Here is a 14,773-nt window from a genome sequence, read left to right on the forward strand (position 1 = left end):
AAACCCTGAGCATCCCTGGGTATGGCCCCCAAACCAGTTACAATGTCCTGAAGGCACAATAATCAAAACAATCTGATCAGATCCATGGGGGGGGGGGGGCATGTTGTCTCATGCCGCAGGGGGAACGTCTGCATCCAGGTCTGGAGGATGCTTTACTTGGGCGTGGCCCCAGTCCTGTGCAGAAGATGGAATCTCCCTGGGGCCAGAAGGATGTCCCAGGACTTGGCTAAGCACTCCCGGCCACCTGAGGGACCCAGATCCCACTGTCCTTGCCCTCCACTAAGTGGGCTACAGCGGCAGCTTGGTCTCCTGCTCCTTGAGCAGTGCAGGAGACCCCCTCAAGCCTTTTGTACTGATACTGAACCAGTCTTGGTTTCTCAGTTTTGACAAAGGAACCAAGGGCTTATAATGTGTCAGTGCTGGGAGCAGTCGTGGTGGGGCTTGGGTTATCTATGTATCTTTCTGTAAGTGCAAAATCACTTCAGTAGAATAACTAAAGGAAAGGGCCTTTGGGTCTGTGGGCTCCAGGGCAGGAAGAGAATGCTGAAAAGGACCCCTCAGGTGTGGAGATGTCTGCTCTCTCTTGCACCACTTCCTCTCCCACAGCATGCAGATCATAGCAAGCAAGGGCATTTACCTTGGGCTTGGTCCCCACACCCTGTATGCTCCCCTGAGCCTGCCTGCAGTGATTCCTGAGCACAGAGCCATGTGTAAGCCCTGCATATTGCCTGGTGTGGCTATAAAACAAAACGAAAAAAATGAAGAGTCTCCTGGTCTAAAGGAGACTAAGCTGGGGCCAGTGAGAGGAGGAGCACTGAATGACCAGAGGAGAGGAGAGGGGAGGAGAGAAGGAGAAGGGAGAAGAAGAGAGAAAAAAAAGAGGGAAGGATGGGGGCAGAGTACTATCCATAAGGCGTTTGCCTTGCACATGGCCGCCCCATTTGATCCCTGGCATTTCATAAAGTCCTGGGAGTGATTCCTGAATGCAGCAACAGGAGGAATCCCTGAGCCTTGCTAGGTATGGCCCAGGAACAAAGAAGAGGGGAGGTGGGGACAGGAGAAAGGAGGAGAGCGGCAGTAGAACTACTTTCTACTGCGGAAGGCCAGGAAAGCCAATGGCCCCTGGGCTGGTGGGGCAGTACAGGGGAAGGGAGAGGAAGAGGGAAGGAAAGGAGAGGTGGAAGGGAGTGAAGGAGACAGATGAGAGGGGAGGGAAGAGGGGGAGGAAAGAGGAGGGAGAGGCAGAGAAAGGGGAGGCAGGGGAGAAGGGGGAAGGGAGGAGGGGAAGAAGAGGGAGGGTATGAGAGGGGAGGGGAAGGGAGGAGGGGAAGGACAGAGGGAGTGGAGAGGGGGCTGGAGTGGACCCTGGAAGCCAAATGCCCAGAGGCACCAAGGAGGGCTGCTGTGCCCAGAGCTGCTGGACAGGCTCCCCGGAAGGGCTTCCAAAGGTGGTTCTGTGATGCTCCTGCACTAGCTCTGAGCACAGGCGTAGATTTGTTCCTGGAGGCGACTATGGAGACTCTCAGCAGGGTGGAGGCCTCTATCCCTTTCATCCCTTCCTTCTCCATCCCCTCCATCCCCTCCCTCCCCTTCCCCTCCCTCCCCTTCCCCTCCCTCCCCTTCCCCTCCCTCCCCTCCCCCTCCCTCCCCTCCCTCTCCATCCCCTCCCTCTCCATCCTCTCCATCCCCATCCCCTCCATCTCCATCTCCTCCATCCTCTCCATTTCCATTGCCTCCATCTGCTCCATCTTGCTGCTGTCTGCTGAGGCCCCAGTCAGAGCACTGAGAGGCTTACTGCTGCATCCAGTGTGCAGCCTGAAGGGCAGAGTGGCCTGGGCTATAGGAGGAGCTGCCCTCTCGTCCTCCTGGAGCCAGGAAGCTTCTTTATTTTATTTTATTATTTTATTATTTTTTTTTTTTTTTGCTTTTTGGGTCACACCCAGCAATGCACAGGGGTTACTCCTGGTTCTACACTCAGGAATTACCCCTGGCGGTGCTCAGGGGACCATATGGGATGCTGGGATTCGAACCTGGGTCAGCCTGGGTTGGCCGCGTGCAAGGCAAGCGCCCTACCCGCTGTGCTATTGCTCCAGCCCCAGGAAGCTTCTTTATTTGGCCAAGGATGGAGCAAGCCCAGGATCAGAGGGTGCACGTCCCCATGGAAACAGCAAAGAGCCTGGCCCCTGGGCACCAGTCGGGGGTACAGGGATCTGGGTCTCCTGGATCCTGAGGCAGGGATTGGGGGATATGAGGTCATTGTGGGGAAGCAGAGGGGGCAGAGAATGTGCTCTGCCCCCAGGGCTCTTTCCAGACCCCCATGCTCAGCTCCTCCTTCCTGACCACAGGCCTTTCTCTCCACCCTTTGGTACAAGGAGCTTGAGCACCAGGCTTGGTGCGGGTGAGCAGGCAGAGGGAGAGCCATAGACTCTGACATATGTGGGGCCTGGAGAGGGGGCACCTGCTCCCCTGGGAATGTCCAATGTGCTGCTCTTGTCCAGAGGCCAGTCTGAGGCCGCATCAGAGACCCCTGGCCTTGGCTCAATCTGAAAATTTTTCCACCCAAGGCCACTGAATGGGAGCGGGCCTGGTCAAAGTCCAGGATAGGGATGGGGAGAGGGACCGTCTGAGGGCCAGGTGCCACCTCCTTTGTCAGTTCTGTAGCCCTGTGGACATCCTGTTATGGCAGCCGGGCAGCACTTCCTTCCCTCCCCTGGACATGGGGCCCAGCCTGTGCCCCTATTCAGTTGGGGTTCACACTTCTCCCGGAGTCAGTTATTATGGTCTCTGTATCCCCATGCCAGGCCTCCACCTGCTCCTGCATGTCCCCAGGGCTCTTAGCTGTAATTCTTCTGTGCAGACATGTTACCTCATTTCCTGATCTCTGCTCCCGCAACAGAGACACCAGCCATGTAGGTCACATGCCAAAGATATTGGATTTATTCTTGGTTTTAGACTATACCCACTGGTACTGGGGGCCTATCCTGACTTCCTGGCTCAATGCTTGGAGTTTTCCTGATGTGGTTCTAGAAATCATCCCAGTAACCTCAGATGGAGCAGCCAAGAGCCCTGCTATGACCCACACAGCCATGCCTCATCCCCAGGAACTGTGCTGGAAGTCAGGCTCTAAGGCTTTTCTTTGGTTTTTGGTTCACACCTGGTGATACTGAAGGGTTACTTCGGACTCTGTCCTCAGGAATTACTCCTGACAAGCTTGGGGGACCAAAAGGAGTGTTGGAGAGTGAACCTAGGTCTGCAGCATGCAAGACAGGCACCCTATCTGCTATTCTATCTCTCCAGCCCCTCCAAGTTTTCTTTAAATTAGGAAATTTCCACATTTCCCAGCCTTGTCCAAATAAACCATATTCGAGCATAGTTTTAGGTTCCCAGGTCCCCGTGCCACATGTGCACAGCCTCCTCCAGCATACGGTTCTGTTGTCACAGTGGCTGGGCTCTGCTGCTGGCTGCCATCCAGTCAGCATCAGAAGTGTTGGCAGATGAGGGGGTGCTGAGGCTCAAGCCTACAGCCTCCTTGGCCCTGGCTTTCAAGGTAAGTGCCCCCCACTGAGCCATTATCCCTGGGCTTGGTGAGTTTTCATTGCGTTTTAAAAATGTTTTGGTTTTGGGGGGTACACCTGGAGATGCTCAAGGGTCACATCTGGTTCTGCATTCAGGAATCATTCGTGGTGGTGATCTGAGGATCATATGGGATGCTGAGGATTGAACCTGAGGTGGCTGCATGCAAGACAAACGCCTTACCTTTGTTCTAGTTCTCCTGCCTGTTTTTTTCTTCTTAAGGAATAAAAATTTATTGGGAATTCCTGTATTGGTGGTTATTGTCTCCCAAGCAGAGGGAGGAACCATTCTCTTGTGTGAGAGTGGACAGTGTGTGCCCTAGCCACTCGGACTGTCTCTGCAGCCCCTGGGGAGTTTTCATTTTAGTAAACTCTACCAGGTCTTTCTTTTTTTGACTGGGGAGGAGGTGAAGTTGGGCCACACCTGGTGGTGGTCAGAGCTTACTCCTGGCTCTGTACTCAGGGGTCACTCCCAGTGGTGCCTGAGGGACCATGCAGTGCTGGGGATAGAACCCAGGCCTCAACATGTAGAAAACATGTTTCAGCCTTTGAACTCTCTTTCCAGCCCTGGCCTATATCCATTTTTTTTTTCCTTGTTTGGTCACACCCAGCGATGCACAGAGTTTACTCCTGGTTCATACACTCAGGAATTATTCCTGGTTGTGCTCAGAGGACCATATGGGACATTGGGAATTGAATGCTTGCAAGGCAAACGCCCTACCCGCTGTGCTATTGCTCCAGCCCAGCCTAGATCCATTTTATTTTGTTTTTTGGGCCATACTTGGCAGTGAATAGGGCTTGCTCCTAACTGGGAACCACATAGGGTGGCCCCTAGAATCCGGGTCAGCTGAGTAAGGCCTGTGGCCTTCTGCGCTGTAGAACCTATGGCTCTAGTCCCTAGATCCATTTGAGTCCCCAAGTCTGTGTAACTAGCTCAGTGGTAGAGGTGTATAACTGACAGGAACAAGGCTGTGGACTCTGCCCTCATCGCTCACACACACAGCTATCTCAATTTCTCTCCTTGCTTGTGGTGGTCCTGTGCGTACTGTGTGTGGCGTGTGGAGAAGACCATCTTTGCTTCATCAACTTACTCTTTTGTCTAAGGTCAGCTAACACAGTGTGAACCCAGTTCTGGGCTCTGTTCCGTCTGTTCTTTCCCGTCTGTCACTCTGTCTTGATAATGGTGGCTTTATAGGAAGTTTTGAAGCAACGCATGTTTCTCGGTGGGCAGGAAGTATGGTGGATGGAGGGAGTCTTTTCTCTTAAGTACTATGCTTTCCGAGTCAATGCTGCCCACCAGAAGGACTGGCTCCATTTCCTCAGTGAGCTGGCACGTGGCCTGAGGAGTGGGCAGCCTGGACGAAGGGCAGAAGGCCCTCTCTGGACGCTGGCCTGAGCCAGCTTGGCTGACATACCCCAGCCAGAGTGGTCTTTCTGAGCTGGCTGCCTGGGCCTCCTCACTTCGGGGTTACAGGAGCTGCACTGTGCGCAGCAGGGAAGAGATGGATTCATGCCCTGCAGCTATTCCGCAGGAGAAGCCCAGGGCCAGTGAGCTGACCCATCCTCTCCCCTGGTCATTTTCTGGTTCCGTACAGGTTGCTGCCCCCAGTGCCAAGTTAAGTGGGCACTGGTGGTCTGAGGGCTTAGCGCAGGCAAGGGTGAGTCCACAGAGCTGGCTTCTCCATGCACCCCTCGCAGGGCTTCCCGGCCAGTTCAGGCAGAGCTGGACGGCCCAGGAGGCCGTTCTTGCCGCCTCTGATGCAGGCCCAAGACTGGCCGGCTCCGGTGGGCCGCGCGGGGGGTCTCTGGCTGGGTCCCATGTGCCCGCCCGCCGCAAGCGCGCGCGCCCACTCCACGGCCGGCCGCGCGCCGGGCCGCGATCGCGCGGGGTGGGCGCGCGCGCGCGCGCGGGGGTGGGGAACCTTGGCCGCGCGACCGTGACGTCACGGCGCGCCGCGGGCTCGGGCGCCGCTTCGCGCTGGTCGTCGCCGCCGCCCGGCGCGCGCCCGCCGCCCGCCCCAGGCCTCGCGCGGCTCCGCGCCGCCGGCCGCGCGCACCCGCGCCCCGCCCGCCCCGCGCCGATTTGAAAAGCCCGGCCCGCGGCCCCGCGAGCGCGGCAGCCAATCAGCGGCGCGCACTTTCCCGCGGCTTCTGCCAGGCGGCCGCGGCCCGGCGGCGGCGGCGGCGGGCGGGAGGCGCGGGGGCGGGGTCGGCGCCGCGCGCGGAGAGCCTCGGCCTGGCCGCGCTGCGCCCGCCGCCGCCGCCCCCTCCCCTCGGCGCCCGCCCTCCCGCCGCTGCGACCCCCTCGGGGCCCGCCGCCCGGAGCCGCCGCCCGCGTCGCGAGCCGCCGCCGGAGGATGCGCAGCACAACAGGTCACTGAGCCGCGGGCCGGAGCCGCGCGGGGCCGAAGGCCGGGGCCGAGGCCGGGCCGGGCTGCGGGCCGTGGCCGAGGGCCGGGGCTGAGGCCGGGCCGGGCCACGGGCGGGGGCGCTGGCGCGGAGCGCGGGGCTGAGGCGGCCGAGGCGGGCTGAGGCGGGCTGAGGCGGCTGAGGCGGCTAACGGGCCGGGCGGGCGCGGCCATGTTGGGCCCGGGCGGGCGGCTGCACCTGTGCCGGCCAAGCGGGCCGGGCCGGGCCGGGTCGGGCCGCCTTTGTTCCCGTGGCGCCGCGGGGCCGGCCCGCCTTTGTGAGCCGGGCCGGGCCGGGCCGGGCCGGGCCGGGCGGCTCGGGGGAGGCGGCGCGGGCAGCGCGGCGCGGCGCGGGCGGCGCTTTTTGTGTGGCGGCGCCGTGGCCCCGCAGTCCCGCTCGCCGGCCGTTGGGCAGCGCGGGCAGCGCGGCCCTGGCAGGTGGCGGCCTGAGGCCCGGGCGGCGGCGGCGGCGGGTCGGGGCGCGGGGCGCGCGCGGCCGTGCGGGAAACTTGGCGGCGCGGGGGAAGTTGGCGCCCGCGCCGCCCCGGCCTTGACTTCGGGCAGAGTTAGACCCCTCGGGCCGCGCTCCCGAAGCGCCCGCGGCGCGGGGCTGGAACTTTGTCGCGCGCGCCGTCCCCCGTCGCCCGCCCGGCCCGAGCCGGGGACACTGCGGCGGCCGCGAGCCGAGAGGGCCGGGCCCGCGCGGCCGCGCGAGTCATTTCCTCTCGGTCGTCCCGGGCCTCGGCGCGCGCCGCCGCCCTCTGCCCCCGCGGGCCCCCGCCTCGGGGTGCGAGCCCGGAGCCCGCGGAGCCCGGGACGCCCGGACTGGGACGGGCGCCGCGTTCCCGCCCGCGCGAACGCGTTCACTCGGGCTGCATGTGTGCGGCAGCTGCCCAGCGTGAGGCGAGCAGGCCACGAGGTGTGGCCACGGGATTGTCCAGCGGGCCTTTCAGCGCACCATCCCGGGGTCTCAGCGGGGTCCCGGCACACAAGGCGGCTCCTGAGCCCCGGTGCGCTCTCTACACCCACTTTATGATTTTTGTGCAACTGAGTCATAGGGGGCCGGTGAAGCAGGTAAACCTGCTTGGGTGCCAGGAGTCGAGTGGAGAGCAGGTCTGAGTCATAGGAAGCGAAGACTCTAGGACTCGGTCTTTCCTTGTGCCTCTTCGGATGTCCCCTCTTTTGGGGATGGGCGGGGAACCATGTGGCCTCACATGCAGAGTGTGTTTCAGCCCTTTGGTCATTCATCTCCCAGATACCAGGTAGTCCAACTTATTTATTCTCATCTGGCAGAATGTAAAATAATCACTTTTATCAAAAAGAAAAGATTTTACACTTGGTGAACAATAGGGAAAAGTAGGTGGAATCAGAGGTGTAACCTGTGCGGTAAAAGGGAAGAACACTGTGTTCTGTAAGATGGAGGACTGTCCCCAAGCGTAGAAAAAGCATGTGCTAAGATGATGTGGAATTCATCACCTACATTAAATTTGCCCCCTCCCCTTTAAAATCTGGATAAATAAGGGGCTGGAGCGGTAGCACAGTGGGTAGGGCATTGCCTTGCACAGGGCCTACCTGGGTTCGATTCCCAGCATCCCATATGGTCCCCCGAGCACTGCCAGGAGTAATTCCTGAGCGCAAAGCCAGGAGTAACCCCTGAGCATCGCTGGATGTGACCCAAAAAGCAAAAAAAGAAAAAAATCTGGATAGATAACTAAAATTTTTTTTCGTACCACACCCAGAGGTGCTCAGAGATGACTCCTGGCTCTTTGCTCAGGAATAACTCCTGGGATAGAACCAGTATCAGCTGGGTGCAAGACAAGTGCCTTACCAGCTGTGCTATTGCTCCAACCCCGATAAATAAGAAAGTGCTTTAACAAGAGCTTAAGACATAAGGCTCACATACATATCTATGTATTCTAGTGAACAAGCTTTTTTTCTTTGTTTCTGTGGACTGCTTGGTGATGGACGTTCATATCTTAATCTCACTTTTCCTTTGGCCAGACTAGAGAATGTGTCCCTGTTCCCCAAAAATATGGTGCTTTATCCTGACCCCACACTGTAAAGTGGTTGGTGGTGTATGTGGACCATTGCTTGTCCTTGTTCTTGAGTCCCCTTTAACTGGCCAGCTGTGACCTTTCTCCCCTTAGGGCATGAGTCTGAAGTTGGACCTACTCTGCTGGTGCCTCCTCATGGCAGCACCTCAGTAAATGCCTGATATAGCATGTGACTGTGGGTCAACAAAGAACCTGTTTTAATACTGATATCTGTCCTTCCTGTCTGCCTTCCTTCCTTCATGCCTGTCTTCCTGCTTTCCGGCCACACCTGGTGGTGCTCAGGGCTCACTCTTGGCTCTGTGCTCAGGGATCACTCCTGGCAGACTTAGGGGACCTCATGTGGTGCTAGGGATCAGTCCTGGGTCTGCCCTGTGCAAGGCAAGTGCCCTGCCTGGTGTACTGTAACTCCACCTATGTTTTCTTTTAAAGTCATGTTGGGATAGAAAGGAACTCCAGGAAAAAGCTGTTAAGGGTATGGCCTGAGGTTGCAATGCTTCAGTGGGAATTAAGATAATTAGCAAGGGAGACAGTTTCCTTTCTTTTTCTTTTTTCCACCATAGCTAACTTAAATAGTAACTAAAAATTAGCTGTGAAATACTGTAAATATAAGAATACAACAGATAATAGAACAGACCTGTGTTTATCAAGTACTGATGTTTCTACTCTACTTCCCTGCCACTGGGTAAGATTTAAAAAACAAAACAAAACACAAAGTGGGGCTGGGAATGTGGCTCAGTTGTAGTGCTTTTGCTCTGTGTGTGTGAGGATCTGGGTTCAATTTCTGGCACCAAAAACTAAAACAAAAAACTAATATGTGGTATGCAAAATACGAAAGCAAGAGGTGAAATAGAATTCTAGAAGATTAGGTACGTACTTTATAAACTGTCTTTTTAGGATTTAAAAAAAATAGTTTGTTCATGGGCCGGAGTGATAATACAGTGGGTAAGGCATTTGCCTTGCACGCGGCTGACCTGAGTTCAATCCCCAGCATCCCATATGGTCCCACAAGCACCGTTAGGAGTAATTCCTGAGTGCAGAGCCAGGAGTAACCTCTGAGCATTATTGGGTATGACCCCCCCCCAAAAAAAGTTTATTTATTTAATATAGTTGGTTGGAGAGGGTTGAGGGTTGGGGCATACCCAGCTATGCGCAGGTCTTACTCCTGGTTCTGTGCTCAAGGATCACTCTTGGTGCTGGATGGATCATAAGAGGTGCTGGGGTTGGTGTCATCTGCGGCAAGCACCTTACTTTTTGTATTAATTCCTTGCCCACTACTTAATGTTATGTTTTGGGGCTACATCTGGTGGTGCTCGGGGATTCTCCTGGCTCTGTACTCAGGAATTACCCCTGGTGTGCTCAGGTATATGGGATGCTAGAGATGAAACACGGGTCGCCCATGTGAAAGGCAAATACTTGCCTCGCTGCTATCACTCTGGCCCCAATAGTTAAGGTCAACACAATATTCAGGGACAGAGATTGCAGTCTGTTTGCTGGCTTATAACTCAAAACACTAATCTCTAGTGAGACTTCACTAGTGGATGTATAGAGAAGCAGTTTCTGAGTGGAAGATGTTGGGACTTGAGTTTTTCTCTTGACTAGGATAACATTTGAAAGAGCTGATTGATTCTATGAATTAAATTTGTCATGTTATTAAGGGATATTTTATACCAGTGTTTTTTTTTTTTTTTTTTTTTTTTTTTTTGCTGCTTTATCATGAAAGCTATTGGTTTAGAAAACATGTTTCTTTTTTTTTTTTCTTTTTGGGCCACACCTGGAAATGTACAGGGGTTACTCCTGACTCTGCAACTCAGGAATCACCCCTGGCAATGATGGGATATATATGGGATGCTGGGAATCGAACCCCGGTCGGCCGCATGCAAGCCAAACGCCCTACCTGCTGTGCTATCATTCCACTCCAGCCCCTAGAAAACATGTTCCAATTTTCTTTCAGTAAGCTCTATCATGTGGGACTAAGGAGATAGTTTAGAGGGTGAAGTGTGCTTTGCATGTGGGAGCTTCAAGTTCATTCTCCTGAACTTGGTGGGGAGTAGCCTTGAGTACTGCTGGGTGTGTTCCCCCTCCCCATGCACTTGTGATATCTTTCAAGTATCTTTATTGCCTGGGGATCCAAGCCTTCTCTTGAAGCTCTCTATCTCTGACTGCTCTAATTGTTCTTTTCGGTTTTGGGGACACACCCTGGCTCTGAGCTTGGGAATTACTCCTAGCAGTGATCAGGGGACCATATGGGATGCTGGGAATCGAACCTGGGTCGGCTGCTTGCAAGGCAAACGCCCTACCCGCTGTGCTCTCACTCCAGCCCTCTATCCTCACCTTACTCTTAAGTCCTTTTGTTGCCGTACTTCTCCCAGGGACCCTTACCTAGTCAAAAATTGTTTTTTTCTGGTGGGGGAGGCTCATGCCCTGTGATCCTCAGGGCTTACTGCTGGCTCTCTGCTCACTCTTGGCAGGGCTCAGGGCACTGTGAGGTGCTGGGACTTGAACTTGGCTGGCTGTGTGCAAGGCAAGCTCCCTGCCTGTTGTACTGTCACACGGCCTCCCTCTGTCCTTTCTTGAGCTACACAGCTATGCATGGTGTCCCAAGTTGTTCTTGCTGTTCCATGTGCTTGGAATGCTGTTCACTGGTATGCATTACCTGTCTTTAGATCTTGCCTTCAGTGTTCCTTTTTGAACCATTGATTTAGTGTATCCTTTTTCTATTTGCACACTCTATTTGCCTTAGTTTTTTTTTTTTCTTTTTTTCTTTAATTAGTTTTTGGGCTGCACCTGGCAATGCTTAGATGTCACTCCTGGCTCTGCACTCAGAAATTACTCCAGGTGATGCTGAGGGGATCACGTAGGATGCCAGGAATTGAACCCAGATTGGCCATGTGCAAGGCAAATGCCATCTCTGGCCCCAGGGTGGGTTTAGTTTGGGAGCCACCTCTGTTTCTTTCAAAAAGAAGCTCTGACTCAGTTTACCTGCTGATAACCTTCCTTTGGGTGCTTTCCTGTTTACTCGGAAGAATTAGCCTTATCTCTGAGCATGGCATGTGCTCCTTGTATTTTTTTTCGGTGTTTTGGACCACATCCGCTGTGCTCAGGGACCATGTGTGGTACTGGGATTTGAACCTGTGTTGTTGGGACCAGTGTCATGCTCAACAGGCCCTTGACCTTTGTACGATCTCTCTGCCTCCCTGGGTGGTTTCTGAGCACCATCACTGGCTAGAGCCCAGTCGGTGCTCGGATGCTGCTCTGCTCTCCTTGACCTGCTCCTGTGCCCAGCCAGGCTCTGTCCTAGGAACCCTTGCTCGTTGGTTGCTTCTCCCCACTTTATCTTGCTTTGTCTTATTTTGCCTTGTGCTCCCCTGTGGCCCAGCCCTCATCTCTTTGTCAGTTCCCGTCTCAGTTGGTGTTGCTGAACCCTCTGCCCACACTAGATGCAGTTTTACCCTTGTCATTCTGTCTTTGGTGCTGGGTCCTGTTATGATAGCACAGTCCAGTGGGTTGGTCTGTTGTTTGTTTCTCCAGGTAATGAGATTATTTTAGAGCTACCTCTGACTTGTTTCTTGTTTTTCTGGCTTCAGGGAATTCTGTCAGTGAAATGGAGAAAGTTATTTATTTATTTATTTTTAATTTTTTTTGGGTTTTTGGGTCACACCTGGTGATGCTCAGGGGATACTCCTGGCTCTGCACTCAGGAATTACTCCTGGCGGTGCTCAGGGGACCATATGGGATGCTGGGAATCGAAATTGGGTCGGCCGCGTGCAAGGCAAACTCCCTACCCGCTATGCTATCGCTCCAGCCCCAAGTTTTTAATTTTTATTTATTTATTTTTTTGAGGAGCGTGGGTGTGCTTAGAGGTCACTCCTGATGGCACCAGGGATCAAATCTGGGTTGACGATGTGGAAAGGCAAATAGCACACCTTAACCCCTTAAGATAGCATACCTTAACCTCTGTGCTCTCTCTGGCCCAAGGAGGCCTTTGAGTTTTGTGTTTCCTTCCATTGAAGTTTCAGTCTTCACAGCTTCCCTTCCTTTGGGTGTCCTGAAGGATTGATGTTTGGTGTGTGACTGTATGATTTGCTTTGGGCAATGAAAAGTGGCATTTCTCTTCTGTCTAGAAGTTCTAAGGAACATTTGCTTTATCTCATTTCCTTTTTTTGTCTCTAACTGTGGAATCATACAGATAAGTGCCAAAGAGAAAATTTTGGATTAAGTCAAGTAATGAACTTTACAGGTATGTTGCTTTATGTCAACGTAATACAGTCATTCTCAAAGTGGTTCCTTGACTGGCAGCATCCCTCATCTGAGAACATGTTAGACGTACAAATTCTCAAACCACACCCTAGACATACTGAGTCATAAACTTTGGAATTGGGGCCAGCAATCTGTGTGCTAAGGATGGGATTCTGATACCTTCATTTTTTTTTTTTTAATTGAATCAGCATGTGGAAAGTTACAAAGCATTCAGGCTTAAGTCTCAGTTGTACAATGATTGAACACCTATCCCTTCACCAGTGTACATATTCCACCACCAAGAACTCCAGTATACTTCCTCTCCCACCCCCAGTCCCCTGCCTGTGTAGCTCATAATTTTCACTTACTTTCTCTTTACTTTGATTACATTCAATATTTCCACAAAAAGCTCACTGTTATTATTTGGAGTCCCCCCCCAAATCAGACCTGCTGAAAAGGAAGCATTTGATAATTTGTTTTCCATTGCTGAGAATGAAGAGATATGAGGTTGCGCGGCTGCAATAGCAGGTTTTGAATTTCTGAATTTTAGTATTTTACTATTTATTTATTTTTGCTTTTGGGTCACACCAGCAATGCTCAGGGGTTACTCCTGGCTCTGTGCTCAGGAATTACTCCTGGCGGTGCTCGGGGGACCATATGGGATGCTGGAAATCGAACTCGGGTCGGCCGCGTGCAAGGCAAACGCCCTACCCGCTGTGCTATCACTTCAGCCCCAAATTTTAGTATTTTAGTAATTAAGTCCGGGGAAATTTCTGCCAGAAATTGCATCATTGCAAGCTTGTACCTCTCTTTAGTGGTCCTTATAATATGGCGGTCGCCACGCCTCCCGCCCCCCCCAAAGAAAAAGCCGAGAGAGAAAAACCTTTCCCCTCCTGGTGTAGCATGGGGCCGTGGCTTAGTTCACAGTCTAGAGACATTTCTGCAAGAAGCTGCTGGTACCAGAAGTAGTTTAGTTGGCCTCTCCGGGATCATGGTCATCCAACAATGGAGAGTTTGCACACGTGCGGCCACTTGGGTCACATCTCGGCCTGATGCCTTCATTGTTGAGAACCACTGTCTGAATTTCCTGATAGATCAGCCTGCAAGGAGACTGGCTTCAGTCCTTGGGAGAAATGGTGGTGGGGCATTGAGGTTGGGGTGGGGAGAGAAGTAGACAGGCTGAGCCAGGAAGGGCTGGGGAGCAGCTTTGAGGAGGCCTGTTGTTGGGATATGAGAGATGAGGAAAGGGGTCAGTGATGGTCCCTAACTTTGTTTTGTTTCTGGACCCATACCTGGAGGTGCTCAGGGCCCACACTTGTGGGCCCAGGGCTTACTGAAAGCAAGCGCTTCCCACACCTGGAAGTGCTCAGGGATCACTCCTGATGATGCTAGGTTTAGTTGTGTGCAAGGCAAAGTCCTTAACCTACTGAATTCTCTCTTCGGTCCTGGTCCCTTAAATTTTTTTTTTTGGGAGTCACACCCGTCAATGCACAAAGGTCACTCCTGGCTCTGCGCACAGGAATTACCCCTGGCGGTACTCAGGGGACCATATAGGATGCTGGGAGTTGAATTCGGTCGGCCGAGTACAAGGCAAACGCCCTACCCTCTGTGCTATTGCTCCAGCCCCCTGGTCCCTTAAATTTTTGCTTGACAAAACCAGGTAGATGGAAGTGTTACTTGCTGTCTAGACAAAAATTTTTTTTTTGCGGGGGGCCCATATCTGGCTGCCTACAGGGATCATTCCTGGAAGGACTTAGGGAACGATATGGGGTTTGGGGGATTGAACCTGGGTCTCACACCAGCAAGGCAAATATTTAAACTGCTCTACTATCTCTCCAGACCCGTTTTTTTTCCCCCTCTTTTTGCTTTTTGGGTCACACCCCGGGGATGCACAGGGATTACTCCTGGCTCTGCACTCAGGAATTACTCCTGGTGGTGCTCGGGGAACCATATGGGATGCTGGGGATCGAACCTGGATCAGCTACGTGCAAGGCAAATGCCCTACCTGCTGTACTATCACTCCAGCCCCTCCAGACCCATTTCTTAAGTATTTATTCTGTGGTATCAGAGTTCAGACACCCTCCGCCAAAAAAAAAGCACCTATATAGAATTTAAAAACAATGTATTGGCTCCTTCTAGCAAATGACAATTTCTCAGAGAAATGCCCACTTGAAATTATGTATTCTCCGCTCTGTTCCACTCTTCTCTTCAAAGTAGGCTCTTTTTGTTGACCCTGATTGCCTTCCCCATTCAGTTGGTGGCTTTATGAAGGCAAGTTTATTTGTCTCTTCCCTAGAATCAGCTCTGCCTTTGAATACTCCGTGCACCTGAACGAATTGGATGCTTGCCCATTGAACGCAGCACTGGCCATCATTTCTCTGACCAGATCAGAGAGCAGGCAGTATAACTTTGCACTTGAGTCTTGTCAGGAAGGAATGTAGCCAGCAGAGAAGTGCTCAGATTTTGATTTGTGTTGTGTGAAGTGGATTTTTAAGAAAAATTC

General features: G+C 53.3%; 1 protein-coding gene across 4 annotated transcripts in view; it reads left to right on the forward strand.

Moving 5' to 3' along the window:
* Positions 1–5,792: 5,792 nt before the first annotated feature.
* Positions 5,793–14,773, forward strand: part of NSD2 (nuclear receptor binding SET domain protein 2) — a 95,453-nt gene continuing 86,472 nt past the window's right edge. For 3 of the 4 annotated variants that reach the window (XM_055139267.1, XM_055139269.1, XM_055139270.1), the window contains exon 1: positions 5,793–5,945. The gene's annotated coding sequence lies outside the window, so the exon portion shown is untranslated. Of the gene's footprint in view, positions 5,946–6,798; positions 7,243–14,773 lie in introns of those variants that run through there. The other variant, XM_055139268.1, reaches the window with a different exon arrangement.

This window comes from Sorex araneus, chromosome 5 (genome assembly GCF_027595985.1).
Source record: "Sorex araneus isolate mSorAra2 chromosome 5, mSorAra2.pri, whole genome shotgun sequence".
Classification (NCBI taxonomy): domain Eukaryota; kingdom Metazoa; phylum Chordata; class Mammalia; order Eulipotyphla; family Soricidae; genus Sorex; species Sorex araneus.